Here is a 15,283-nt window from a genome sequence, read left to right on the forward strand (position 1 = left end):
AACTGCAGACTGGTGCAGCCACTGTGGAAAACAGTATGACATTTCCTCAAAAAACTGAAAATGGAATTGCCCTTTGATCTACCAATTCCACTGCTGGGATTATACCCAAAGAATCCTGAAACACCAATTCATAGCAGCACTATTTACAATAGCCAAGTGCTGGAAACAGCCTAAATGCCCATCAGTAAATGAGTAGATCAAAAAACTGTGATATATTTACACAATGGAATACTATCCAGCAGAAAGAAAGAAGGAATTCCTACCTTTCTACCTTTTGTGACAGCATGGATGGAACTGGAGAGTATTTTATACTAAGTGAAATAAGCCAGTTGGTTAAAGACAAATATCCTATCAGAGGAACCTAATGATCAAAACAAGCAAATAAGCAAAATAGAACCAGAGGCATAGAAACAAGGAACAGACTGACAGTGGCCAGAGGGGAGGGGAGAGAGGGATAAGGGGGGAAAGAAGGGAAAGAAACAAGTATAAATGAGCCATGGACATGGGCAACAGGGTGGGGACTGACTGTGGGAGAAGGGGTTGGAAGGGGCAGGGGAAGACAATGGGGGAAAGTTGGCACAACTATAATAGAAAAACAATTTAAAAAAATAAAATGAGGTGAAATCATAATAAACAGGAATTTGTGTCCTATTAATACAACAAGTATTTCTGGAGCTGTTGTATTCTGTTGTATCATGGAAGAATCAGAGCAGCTCCATTCTGACCAATCAGGACAGTTCCTTTTGAACCAATTAAATTGTGAGAATATGAAGTCCACATTTGCATGGAGACAGAGCAGTCAGGGACCAAGGGCAGGGACTTCTGTCCCTATAAGTCAGCTTCCCTCTGGCTTAAAGAGCACACTTTTCTTTTCCACCCAAGACTGAAGACTGCATTTCCCCAACTGGAAGTGAAACACCAAGATACAACACTAAAAATGCCTTGCCAGAGCAAAGCAGAGCAGGGCAGAGCAGAGCAGAGCTGTCTACAGGAGAGGGGCCACCTTGCTTCGGGGCCACCGAACAGCCATGCCGTTTCATGGCCGTGACACTTCATGACTGAACTGTAACACTGTTGAGCTGTTTCACAGCCATGCTGTTCTCATAGCTGTGCTGTATCACAATTGAGCTGTTCATACTGAATAAAGTTTCCTTCTTCACCACACTCCAAACTGGAGATTCCTATTGGTGTTGAATTGGCGCCAACAACCCTCAGTTGACAAGACCAAAAGAGGAAAGAAAGAAAGAAAGAAAGAAAGAAAGAAAGAAAGAAAGAAAGAAAGAAAGAAAGAAAGAAAGAAAATATTTTACTTGCATGATAGTTGCATTATTTAAGGCACATATATTGTGTTGTTATTACTATTTGAAATATATTTGCCAATGATATCTCAGACAAGGGATTGATCTCCAAAATATATAAAGAACTCATACGACTCAACACCAAGAAGACAGACAACCCAATTAAAAAATGGGTAAAGGACCTGAACAAACACTTCTCCAAAGAGGACATACAGAGGGTCCATAGATATATGAAAGAATGCTCAACATCACTAGACATCAGAGAGATGCAAATAAAAAACCACAATGAGATAACACATCACACCAGTCAGAATGGCCATCATCAACAAATCAACAAACAAATTGTGCTGGAGAGGATGTGGAGAAATGGGAACCCTGGTACATTGCTGGTGGGAATGCAGACTGGTGCAGCCACTATGGAAAAGAGTTTGGAATTTCCTCAAAAAACTAAAAATATAACTGCCTTTTGAACCAGCAATTCCATTGCTAGGACTATATCCAAAAAATCCTGAAACACCAACTCAAAAGAACCTATGCACCCCTATGTTCATAGCAGCACTATTTACAATAGCCAAGTGCTGGAAACAACCTAAATGCCCATCTGTAGATGAGTGGATCAAAAAACTGTGGTACATTTACACAATGGAGTACTATGTAGCAGAAAGAAAGAACTTCTACTATTTGCAACAACATGGATGGAACTAGAGAGAATTATGCTTAGTGAAATAAGCTAGGCAATGAAAGAAAAATACTTTATGCTGTCACCTATTACAGGAAACTAACGAACAACACAAACAAATGAGCAAAATTGAACCAGAGGCAAGAAGAACATCAAATGCCTTGCAATGGGATGTCTTTCCAATAAGACAGTCTTACCGATTTAGAGACTTGTTTGTGGGTTATGTTACATAAATTAACATTTGTTTTCTGTTTTCAAAGGGCATAAGCCTATGATCTCATCACCTGAGTGATTGTCTGTATGTATAGGCCTCACTTAATCCTGTCTGCATCGCTGCCTCCTGAGACTCAATGGTTTGGATGAACTAAGTGGCTGGGTTGGTGAAGAATGGGGTGGTCTGTGTGCTTCACTTTAAAACTGGTTCCTCTTTTCTATCCTAGTGGCTTGGACCGAAAGTGTCCAGAGGTCTGAGAGGTGGGAAACCTAAAATATTTCCCTCAGCCCAACCTAAGTATAATGGGTAAAAGGGTTTTGGACACGTGAGATGTGCCTGGGACACCTTCTTCCAAAGAAGCCCCCTTTTTTTTTTCTAATGTGGGACATTGAAAAATTAATCCCTGCTTTCTATCATATAGTGGTTATGGATTGAATGATGTCTTTTAACCCTGTTGACAAGTCTGTTGCCCTCAGAATACAACAAGGATGCCACCCTATTAAACCAAGCACACCGTTGTCCGGGGACAGCCAACTGAGCTGGAGTCTGCACGATCCTTCCCCATGTGGGAAAGCCACCCTCCCCTCCACACCCCCACTCTTATTATGGATTTCTGGACCCAAGGGTAGGTAGGACGACAACCATGTCCAGTTTGAAGCAGCTAGAGGAGCTTGAGACCTTCGCCCGTTGTCCTTTATAAGATTATAAAAGGTCTTACTATCTGAGAGGGAGGGATTGTTACTTTTATTGTTAAAATAATTAATCATTTATTTATTTAAAAAAAAGAAGAAGAATACATGAAAGGGTGAAGCGGGAGAGCTTGTATGTACGAACCATGGGCATGGATTTTGGGGGAAATTGCTGGGGGAAGGAGGGTGCTGGGTGGAGGGGAGCAAAGGGGAAAAAATTGAAACTATTGTAACAATATAATCAATAAAATAATACTTAAAAGAAAGAAGCTTCTGGTTATAAATAAGAATTGAGTTGAGTTGAAATAGCTAAAGGATAGACTCTCGTAAACATTTATCTTATATTTTCCAATAACTATTTATTATTGCTCTCTTGTTAGAAATATTTTTATGTTAGATCCTTGCTTTCCTAAAATAGAACCCCAGAACCTGCTTTTCTAAGATCCCCTACAAGTATGGTGCAGGCATGGGACATACGCTTCACTCACACAACACATTTATAAGAGTTTTTCTTGGCAAAAATAATGAAAGGAAAGGAAGCTGCCATATGGAGTCCAATCTAGCAAGCAAGCATGGAAGTAAGTTGAGCAAAAAGGAAAAAAGACTCATGGATATGGACAACAGTGTGGTGATTGCAGAGGGCGGGGGGTATAAAGGGACTAAATGAAAATGAAAAAATACCATAATTTTTTAAAATAAGTAAATGGTAGAGATACATACAGGTTACAGCAACTATGGTGGAAGACTAGTGGCCTTGCCTATCATCAGCATTTTAAACAGTAAAGCCTGTATTCAGCAGTGACAAAAGTGTTGCCAATAAAAGATTCTAATATAATAATGTGTGTTGCTTTATATTGACTGAGAGCCTGACTATCCCAGCGAGTTTCTGAGCTCACAATGCTCTTTTTAAATAAGCTTTCCAGTCACACCAATAAGCCTCAATATAGTTTTGTTCTAGTTTTTATATTACTATACATTCATTTTAGGATGATTTGGTATTTGCATTAGTTTTGTAACTAGATGTAGAAATTTTACATGCTTTAAGTTATTCTCACTTTGTCATAAATTCAGACACATACAGACACACATGCACATACATATAGTCACAAAAATTATTGAAGAATGTTATGAAGTATTGCAAAATTAAAATATGCTGAAGAATAGAATTTAAAAGCTCTCAATGGAGAAGTTCAAATTAGAAAAATTTTATAAGCCCACAGTCTCTCTGACATACCATATGAGCCTTCAATAACCAGAAATATGAAGACACAGCTTGAGTTCAGTGCTATGTTATGCAGAACAGAAATTGCTAATCTAAAGCATTTTGTGGTGAACTGGATTGCAATTTTGCTTATATTGAAATTTAAGTAGTAAATTTTGGGGTATACACACACCTGAAAACAGAAATTTTAAGTTACACTTAATTCACTACTCTAATTAAAAAATGACTTTTTAATAAACACATTTCCCAAAGTAAGACATATAGACAATTAGAATTATACCTTCAGAGAGCCTACTTTGTTCTCCCTCAACTACACTGATAGAAGTCTTGAATTTCTCCCACTGAATTATATTTTTGCTTAAATAAAATGTTAATTCAGAGTATTTTCAACTCACAGGGAGATTGAGTAGAGCGAATTTTCTATTATATGTTGGAAGAGCAAAATTGGTTATTTAAATCTGAATTTCATATACCAAGACAACATTATTTTCTTATTCATAGATAAATGTCATCTCAAAATAATTTTGAATTCTAATCAGAAAGTCAGTGGGTCAACTAAATAGAGAATTTTAGCCAAGTGAGAGAAAGATATTATTCATCACATGTGTACTATATCCCCTAATGATCCTGTGATAGGCCAAACCCTTTGTTGAGAAGATAAAGCCATGATATTAGAAAAAGAACAATAGTCAGAAGAATAAAAACAAACATGATACCTCTGCTTTAAAAAATTATACAAATTCTTGTATTATAGAAGTGATATGTTTAAAAAATTCTGAGATAATTTTAAACAAAAAAATTAATGATAACATTCATAATACATTGGTAATATTTTAATTAGGTACACTAATGGTTAACTATAAATATTAATAAATGGGCATCTATATACTGGATATATGTATACATTTTGAGATTGTACATACGTACCTATATAAAATTTTTACACTACAATGTGAATTCTTCCTGATTTAGTGTATATACCTTTCTCTTCATTATATAGATACACTATAATTTACTGAAGTGCAATTATTAGACATTTATCTGACTTCTGATCTGTATTATGGCAAATAACACAAGCAAAGATCCTGTCACATTCTTTTATGTTATTTTTATTATTCTTAGGATAAGATTCAAAAAAACTTGAAAAGCATATGGATAAGGCTTTATGTTTTGAAATAGTACCATTCTTTTTACCAGAAATGTTCTATCAGTTTACATTCTAACAGCAGGATTTTATAGTACGATTTTCAGCAAAACCAAGACAAAAATTTGGTTTCTAATTTAATTGTTCACAAATCGTGTTTTAATTTGTATATTTGAAAACTAGTTATTTTAATGTCAAACTTGAGCAATTTTTATTTTTTCCCTTATGAATCGCATTTCATAATTTCTTTTTTAAATTAGACTTATTGCAGTGACATTGGTTAGTAAGAACATATAAATTTCAAGTATACATTTCTGTAATACATGATTTATATATTGCATTGTGTGCCCACAACAACCCAGAGTCAAGTCATCTTCTGTCACCATATATTTGACCCCCTTTACTCCTTACTATCTCTCAACCCCTTCCCTCTGGTAACCACCATACTGTTATATATGTCTGTGCATTTGAGTTTTATATCCCACATGAGTGAAAACATACGGTTCTTAGCTTTTTCTGACTGATTTATTTTGTTTAGCATGATATTCTCAAGATCCATCCATGTTGTCAAAAACGGCAGCATTTCATCTTTTCTTATGGCTGAGTAGTATTCCATAGTATATATGTACCACATCTTTATCCAGTTCTCTATTGATGGACACTTTGGTTGTTCTCATGCCTTGTCCACCGTGAATAATGCTGCAATGAACACAGGGGTGCATATATCTTTGCAAATAAATGTTTTCAAGTTTTTCAGGTAGATACCCAGAAAAGAGATTGCTAGGTCATATGGTAACTCTATTCTTAATTTTTTGAGGAATCTCCATAATGTTTTCCATAGTGGCTGTACCAGTTTACATTCCTACAAGCAGTGAATGAGGATTCCTTTTTCTTCAAAACCTCTCTTGTCACTTATCACTTGTCTTGTTGATAATAGCCATTCTACAGATGTGAGGTGGTATCTCATTGTGGATTTGATTTGTATTTTCCTAATAGCTAGTGAAGTTGAATATATTTTTATTTATCTGCTGACCATTTGTATGTCTTCTTGGGAGAAGTGGCTGTTCAGGTCCTCTGCCCATTTTTTAATTGGATTGTTTGGTGTTGATTGTATCTATTTAATAATTTCTATCTTATTTTTGTCATTTTCTTATTAATCTGTAAGAATAGCTCTTCATATATTAAAGATATTAATATTTATCATATATAATGTACAACTAGATGAAACTAGAAGCAATGTCACGTAGTAGCAATTAGCATACCTACCACCCAGAACTTGATTTCTAACACCATTATCCAATAAAAGAAACCAGAGCTCCTTGGGCAAATACCATTTCTTATTCAAAGGACATGATCCTGAGGTTTGTTTACTTTTCATTTTAAAATGAAGTTTAGTGGGAGTTTGAGGGGGTTAAAATAATCTAGCACCAAACTGAGAGCTTCTTTTTGTAGTAATTAAAAATACTGAGGTAGGACTGAAAAGGAAATTACACTGTGAAAGTGTGAGTCTGTATGAGTTAAGCATGATGCCCTTGCTCCTTAGAAATGTTGTGTGTATTATGCTGTCTCCCATGCTGTGAGGACCATTGGGCTAAAGCAGCTCGAGCAGGTGGAGTGAATAGGAGGGCCTTGTAAAAGATCCCAGAATCAGAAGCTTCGCAATTCTGCTCATAGTGCTTCACAAGGTTCACTGAGGTGCATACATCCCAGTTCAAGCCCAGTTCAACTTTATACTGTTGTTGCAGCATAATCATTCATCACAGTCCCTTTCACACCCCAATGTGTCCTGATTTGGGACAATCCCCTGATAGTCACAGGGTTGATGGTTCACCTATCCATCATTTTCTGAGCACTGACTCTGGACCTGTCTTTCTGATAATGGCGGGAAATACAAAGGTGGGCCACATAGTTCCCAGACCCCAAGAACTCAGGAATGAAAGATCAGGGCAAGGGGGCAAGGGGACCACTGAATGACAGCACAAAGAGATGAGAGTTGCACTCAGGTCTATGCCATATGCTGCTGGATTCTCAGGGAAGGGGGACAGATGAATCAAAGGACCATGGCAGGTTCCTCAGTGCCAAGGGCAAGAAGATCAGCTAATCAGTCATGGAAAAACAATGAATCAGGCAGGTAGGGCTCTCCCTTGTAAAACATTCAATTAATTTGTGTTCCTACGTGTGCATGGAACTGGAGTGGTAAGGATTAAAGTGAGAAAGACATACTTTCTGACTCATATTTCTTCAGCGGTTTAAGAAAACCTGCCCTGCCTGGTGAATCATATTATGTGTAGACAATCTGATAATATGTAGAAATAGATAAAAACGTATGCCACAGTTCACTAGCTTTGAAACATAAATTGGATCATGGGTTTGACTGTTCTCAGAGTAAACCCCACGCCCTTCCTGCGGCTCACGAGCTCTGCCCTTCCTATGCAGCCACATATGCGCTGCCCTCACCCCAGCTCACTGAGCTTTGGCAGCCCTGAGCTTGGCGGTTTCCTCAGGCCGGAACGCTCTTCCTCCAGCGCTTTACGGGTCTGACTGTATTAAGGGAAAGCCCCCCTGAGAATGACACCAGCCCAGAGGGAAGCAAGCAGAGGGAACAGGTCAGGAGAGAGGTCCCTGCTGATGTCATAGAGCACCCAGGCTGTCAGCTGCCTGACAGCAGAGACCTCTGCCTGCTTCAGCCCCTGCTGTGCCCTGGTGTCTGGACCTGCCCAGCATGCCCAGTCCGTCCCCCCCCCCACCCCCCCCGGCCCATGCTGACCCACGGGCCTTTGCCCTGTAAAACCACATTCCTAACCTTGCGGAGTTCCCCTAGTTAAGCCCAAGTATGTGCTACATCAGTACACGCTTCTCAAACTACAGTGTGCTCAGCCCCAGTTCTGGGCAGCGAGGATGAGAAACAAAGTATCCAAAATCTTTTTCTGGATCAAATCATCAAGTTTATTAGAAAATTTGGAAAAACCAAGTAGTTTATTAAGAAGTCCCACAAATGTGGGAGCAAAGGAGAGCAAGGGAGGGAGAAGGGCCCCAGGAGAAGAGAGTCCACGGAGATGCGGGATCCCCTCCGGGTGGGAACCCCGCGCGGAGAAACGCTGCGGCAGCGCGCACACGTCCGTCGTCCACCGGACCCGGTCCTGCCACCTGCACGTGCGGCGTGTACTTCCGGCCCCGCTGGCACCCGCGGCTGTCTGTGTCCACCTCTGGTGCCGTAGGCCGTCCACAACTTCAAAAGTTACGTTGGCGCGACTCTGGTTCTTTTGTGACGCCGCTTGCGAGTGGACGGCCCACAGCACATGCATTTTAAGAAGAAACTCAGGGTTCGGCGAGCCACACCCCGCCAGCCCCGGCTGGGACCAGAGGGAGAGCCTGGCGTCCCACCTTCAGGCTCTGCAGCCTGGACGCGGTTGTCCTCGGGGGGTCCTTCTGGGGCTCTTGCAGCATTGGCGGTGCTGTCCTGGCTGGGGGTGTTGGGGGAGCCACCGGGGTCACACTGGAAGGCGGGGCTGGGTGTGGCCGTCCTGGCCTGGGGGCTGGGCAGGGAAGTGCTGGTCCTGGATGCCAAGCTGGATTCCGGTGGGGGAGCGGTCGTCCATGACCCCCGACTGCTGGAGGGAAGGGCAGGCTCTTCTGGACTCTCCTCGATGTTGGAGACAGCGGTGGGGCAGGGTCTCACCCGGATGGTGCGACACTTCATCTTGCTTGTTGCGGATTTGAGGATAAGGTACGTTCCCATGACCCTATCATATTTCTTCTGTATCAACGACTTTTGAATCTCCTCCTTTGTAAACCCCATGTCATTCATTGTGTCAGCCACCTGGGGGTCAAGGTCGCCCCAGGGTGGCTCGCTGTAGGGCCTCAGTTCCTCCCCCTGGCCCATGGTGACCCATGGGTCTTGTAGTATCTCTTCCAAGGTTGGCCTTCTCCAGGGGCGGAGGGTAAGTAACTTTCGTAAAAGATCTTGACCTTCTTTGGATAGGGAGCATGGCACCTGGAACTTCCCACTTAGGATCTTCTTCTTCACCTTCACAAATAGGTTCCCCTTAAATGGCAAATCCCCCACCAGAATCCTATACAAAACTACCCCCAGGCTCCAGACATCAACCTTCGGGCCGTCATAGATGCGACCCTGGATGATCTCTGGGGCTATATAGTCTGGGGTGCCACACTCAGTTGTCAGCGTATAGTTTGAATAGTACCTGGCGAAGCCAAAATCTGCTATTTTGAGGTTTCTCTCACCGTCTAGCAGTATGTTTTGTGGCTTCAGGTCGCGGTGGACGATCTTCTTCTGGTGGTAGTACTGGACCGCCGATAGGAGCTGCCGGAACATGAGTCGGGCTGCTGCCTCGGTCCTGGGGCCGCAATTTTCTAGGTAGTCTTGTAAGCTCCCGCCGCTCATGTGCTCCATGAACAGATAACATTTCTTTTTGGTGGCAATCACCTCAAATAGCTGCGTGATATTTGGGTGATTTAAATGCTTATGACAAAAAACTTCTTGAAAATATTCAGTTACCTTGCACTGACTAACAACTTTGACAGCCACCTCTGTCCCCGTTGGCATGTGCAGGGCCAACCACACCTTGGCATAGGAGCCCTTGCCAATGGTGTGGAGGAGCCTGTAATCACCAATCAAGTGCTCCCGAAGGCCAGCGGCGGCTGCAAGGTAATTAGCCATGCTAACTTCAAAATAAGAACAAAAACTAAAAAGAAACAAATGAAAAAGATGAAATAAGTAAATAAAAAAATGAAACAAAAAGAAAAAAAATAAGAAAAATTAAAAAAAAGGAAAATAATAAAGGGAAAGAAACAAAATGGAAAAAATGGGGAAATAAATACAGTAAGAAAGAGAAAACACTCTCACAAAGTAATGGCAAGAACAAAGCTCGCAAGTCCAAGTCCAACAGGTCACCACAATAGCTTCCTGGGCTCTAACGGACAAAATCTCAGCACCACCAGGGCCGTATATGTAGTGTGGGCTGCAGTTGCATCACAATGGTTGGCGCCTATGAGGTCAGAGCAGGGCATGGACCAGGCGTGGATGGGGATAAATTACAGTGGTTTTCTCCCTCTTTGTTCTCACAGACCTTTGGCTGTGGAATTTTAAAAAGGGACCCCCTCCTACCCAATGAGCTTCCTGTTTATGTGGGATATTAAAGATTGACATTGACTTTATTAAAAATAAAAATCTGTACGTTGCAAAAAGAAAAAAAAGTAAAGAAAAGAAAATGAAAAGTCTCAGTCTCATGCTCCAGGTCACAGTTCAAATATCAACTGCTAAGAGAAAAACTTGCCTGACCCACCCATTCCTACCCGCCTCAGCCAGCCCACCACGTTTGTCATCCTCACAGCACTGACTACAGGCAGCTGAGTCTCGTTCACTGTCTGTGAAGGCAGGAGCATGCCTGTAGTCTTCCCTGTGTCTAGCATGGTGAGTGGCAACAAGATAAGTGTTCAATAAATAGAAGAGTTCGGGGTAACAAAAGACTACATGACCAACTACTTATTTAATCAAAGTGATTCATTAAAAAAAAATGTTTTAAAAAGTCATGCTCTGTCTTCACTCAGCTTTAGGAACAGATAGGATAGGAAAGAGGAGAGCTGAAGTCTGGGTTTCAGGTATGTGCGTGCCTGGTGAGCCTGAGGAGAGGCCAACTGGAAGGAGCCTTGCTCTAAAAATTCAAGAAGATGATCCATTCCTCCCTCCAGTGTTACTTGCTAAGGGTGCACTGAGTTTGAATTTGCAGTGAGGCTGCAACGTAGCTTTACACTTGGAACATCCGTTTCCAGATTACACAAAGGACGCCTCAGGTGACCCTGAGTAGGCCATTGAGGTAAATTTCTGCGTTACTGAAATGAACCATCTCTGTGGAGAGATGTGATGATGAGGCTGGTTCATTGACATTTGTCAACACACTCGGAAACCTCTGGATGGGAGGACTTCTCCAGAGGTACAGAGGGTGAGGTGGCACGTTGGCTCCAATTCTACCCTTTTATGGTGGCACGGAGGGAGCAGGCAGGTTTGAGGACACATAGGGGGAGCCTTTGGGTTGTTACATTCAGACTGATCCTGAAGGAACCTCCCTACTTTCAGTATAGGGAGTGTTTTAATCACATGTATAACTTATTCAAGGAATTATTTTCCTTTAATACTTCTCTGTGAAAGTCTCAGCTTTGTGGGAAAGGGACTCTTTAGAGGGATTTGCCTGTGAGCTTTTCCCTCCCCAGCACTTCAGTTTGTGACTTCTTACCTTATATCAGTGCTACTTGGCTCCTAAGCATGTCAATCTGTATTGCTGAGCTGACTGGGACCCAACGGATGGTCATTTCATCGATTATAGACAGATGTTTACAAGTTACAGTCAGAGATTAGAACAAGCTCAGAAAGGAGAACATTTCAAAGAAAGCTGCTAGTCTATGAGTTAATTATATCCATTTATAAAACTGGTGTTAGAAGTTACTGAAGAAATAATACCAACAAAATAGAACATTTTCTTTAAAAAAAAGATTTTATTGATTTATTTTTAGAGAGAGAGGGAGGGAGAGAGAGAGAGAGAAACATGGATGTGCAAGAGATACATCAATTGGTTGTCTCCCACACTCCCCCAAGTGGGGACCTGGCCTGCAGCCCAGGCATGTGTCCTGACTGGGAATGGAGCCAGTGATTCTTTGGTTCAGAGGCCAGTACTCAATCCACTGAGCCACGCCAGCCAGGGCAAAATAAGACGTTTTCTGACCTCTTTCAGCAAGGTCAATACAGACCCCAAGATGTCAAACTGTCAAGGCCAAACCAAGCTCTGGGTAAATCCAATTTGAGGTCTCTATAGGCTGGGGTGTTCAATCAGTGACTGAGGTGCAAGTTAAGGGGCTTTTAACGTAACAAAAAAATTCATGGATCGGTCCCATTTAACCTTGTGACTCAGGAATTAGTTAACCATATGTGGTATAGGCCACTCCAATGAGGCTAAAGGGAGTCCTTTTGGACATGTTTTACTGATGGACCGTGTACCCAGGTTGTGGGCCCTGATGCTCGGTGCCATCTCCCAGAAGTGCCTTGTGGAAAGATTGCCCTATGAGCTTGCACTAATTTCAAGGACTTTGTAAGTTCTTAGCTGTGAGTTAGAAGGTCTCCTTATTAAGGCAAGTCCCCACATTCCCTCATCTAACCTCACAGGATCGGTTTCTGGTCACAATGTTAGCAGGAGACAATCGATATATACCCGAAATAATTGACCTTAAGTTAAGCAATACCAAAGGAAAGACTTTAGGCCAAAGTTGCTTAAAAGAGTCAACTGATTTTACCAGTTGAATTTCACCTATAAAACGAGAGGACTGGGGATGAAAAGTACAATGAAAATGCTGCAGTACCAGCCAAGGTTGCACACCAGGGGTAGAATTTGTCTAGTAAAATGGGTTCCCAGTCCCTATGGGACTCTGTGGGAGTTTTCCAAGTAGTAACAATCAGACTTTCTAGGAGTATTTTAGTAACTGCTATGCTGTAGCCCTACCCAATGAAAATACATGTAGATCAGCATTAATATATTTTTATCCTTTGGGGGGCAATTGAATTGAAATCCACTTTCCAAACATCAGATGAGCCTAATTAGGATTAGTTCCCCCTTTTCTAAAGACAGATTCCCTAATTTTCATTATGCATGTAATCATTCACAGAAGGCCATTGGCTTCCATTGGATCCCAAAAGAAATATCCAGTTTGGGGTGTGGTAAAGAAGGACACGTTATTCTGTGAAAGTAGTTCAATTGTGACACAGCACAGCTATGACACACCTCAGTTGAGACAGCAGGTTGTGAACACAGCACTGCTGTTAGGCAGCCCTTGGGCCAGGAGGCCCTGGAACAAGGTGCCCTGGGGCCAGACCACTTCCTCAGTTAGACAGTGACCCCTAACAGTCTGGTCTGGTCTGCTCTGTCCTCCCCTGCACTGGGGTTCCCCACTCTGCTCCAGTGAGACATCCTCAGTGTTTTAGCTCCAGCCGGAGAAATGTAATCCTCAGCCTTTAGTGAAGGAGAAAATGCGTGCTCAGAGTCAGAGGGGGACTGACTTATGGAGATAGAAGTCCCCATCCCTGGTCCCTGACTGGTCCATCCTCACACAAACTGAGATTCCAAATCCTGGCTGTTCGATTAGTCCAAATGGCACTGTCCTGGTTGGTCATAATGGAGCCATTCTGATTGATCAATAAAGAAGCTGCTGGGGAATAGTTGTGAAGGTCTGAATAGATGGGGAAAGCCTCAACTTTCTGGTTGGAATAGGACTCCAGGCACGCCTTTTTAAAGGCCAGCTTGGATGGCAGAAGCACACAGAGGCAGATGGAGCAGGGCTAGCTTTTCCCAGAGGTGTGGATTGTGTGAAACGGCCCTGTGTAGAAATGGCTGCTGGGCTCGTGTTTTTGTTTGTTTGTTTTTGTTGTTGTTTTTTTAACTTGAACACAGACAACCACCAGTAGCCCTTCTCTATAGGTATCATCTTTCTCAGGTTCCACAAAGGTCAGGTCACACTGTCACTTAAAAGCACAGAAAGCACAAGGAAGTTATCTGTTCCCAGTGAGCCTCATTTTCATATGTAAAATGGGAATGGTCTGACCTACTGATTTGGTACTGTTCATACAAAATCCCACATGGAGGACTTTGACATCTGTATGGTCTACAAAAAAATGCATTTATCAACAGAGGCAAAATGTAGCCAACATAACGACCTATTTGGTTATAATAGAATAGGGTTTTCTCTCTCCACCTAACCTTTGTCTTCCTACTTCTACCCACTTACTTAACAGATATTTATGAAAAGTACCCAATGTGGGCCAGATGCAGTAAGAGGTGCTTAGAATTCAGTGAAAATTAGTGAGATAATATACATTGCGGGGCGGGGGGGGTGACACTCAATGAATGTGTAAATAAATAAATGATCAATTTCAGAGGATGAGAAGGACTAAGACCATAATAATGATGATTACAAAAGAACTTTCCAAGGAGGTAGCATGAGGGCTGCAATCTGAATGATCACATACAGTCTCTGGTAGAGAAGAAACACAGTGGGAAGCATATTCCAGAAAGAGACAACAGAAACAACAGCAAGCTCCTCAGACCAAAATGATCTTGGCATGTTCAAGACACAGAAATACGGCCCCTACAGAAGTGGTATAATGACTGAAGAGGAAGGTTTTACAAGGTAGCAGGGCAGGCAGAACATATAGGAAGGGTCTTGGAGATTGTGGTGAGGAATTTAGATTTTATTCTGAAATCAGTGGAAAGCCATTGGACAATTTTAAATATGAGCATGACTTAATCTGGCCTGTGTGTCAGAATCTTTGGTTATATCAAGTAAAGAGGAAGAGTCTTAGCGAACGTTTTAACACTGGTTTATTTATGTGGTTGTTGTTAAGTGAGACAGGCAATATTTAGCTTTAGAAAGGTTTTCTACAGTGGAGACTCACAGCCCTCTCAAAGTCAACACGTTTAAAATTAAGATTTCTCTCAGGCAGTCTTCCTTCTTTCGGAAATGGTCACTACGTGCTCTGGTTTTCATATAGAAACCATAAAGCCGTCCATGACTCATTAAGGATGAGTCGAGCAAAGCCTGAGCCCATTTCTCACCTTCTTCACTGCTACTACCATGGCCAAGTCCTACTCAGTCCCTGGACGGACCATTGCTCTGGCCTCCCAACCATCTCCCTGCTTTCTATCTTCAGTCTATTTTCAACAGAGCTGCCACAGGGAGCCTGTTGAAAGAAGGGAGGTGATATTTCTCTGTCCAATCCTCCATTGTTCTCTTACTTCAGAGTCAAAGCCAAGGTCCCCACAATACCCTAGAAGACTTGAAAACATCTTTCACACTTTCCTCTCTTCCCACATTTCCTGCTAGTTTTCTTCTCACTTCCTCTGCTCCTTGACCTCTCATGCCAGCTCCCACCTGAGGTCTCTGCTCTCCCTGGCCCTACTGCATGCAATATATTCTCTAGTTACACATAAGCCTTTCCCTTTCACCTCTTTTAGGATTTTATTGACGTTAATATTACG

At 42.0% G+C, this 15,283-nt stretch overlaps 1 pseudogene; it reads right to left on the minus strand.

Moving 5' to 3' along the window:
• Positions 1–8,484: 8,484 nt before the first annotated feature.
• LOC150007347 (serine/threonine-protein kinase MARK2 pseudogene) lies at positions 8,485–9,924 on the minus strand (annotated as a pseudogene).
• Positions 9,925–15,283: the final 5,359 nt, after the last annotated feature.

Source organism: Furipterus horrens, unplaced genomic scaffold, assembly GCF_987537825.1.
Source record: "Furipterus horrens unplaced genomic scaffold, mFurHor1.1.pri manual_scaffold_6, whole genome shotgun sequence".
Lineage (NCBI taxonomy): Eukaryota > Metazoa > Chordata > Mammalia > Chiroptera > Furipteridae > Furipterus > Furipterus horrens.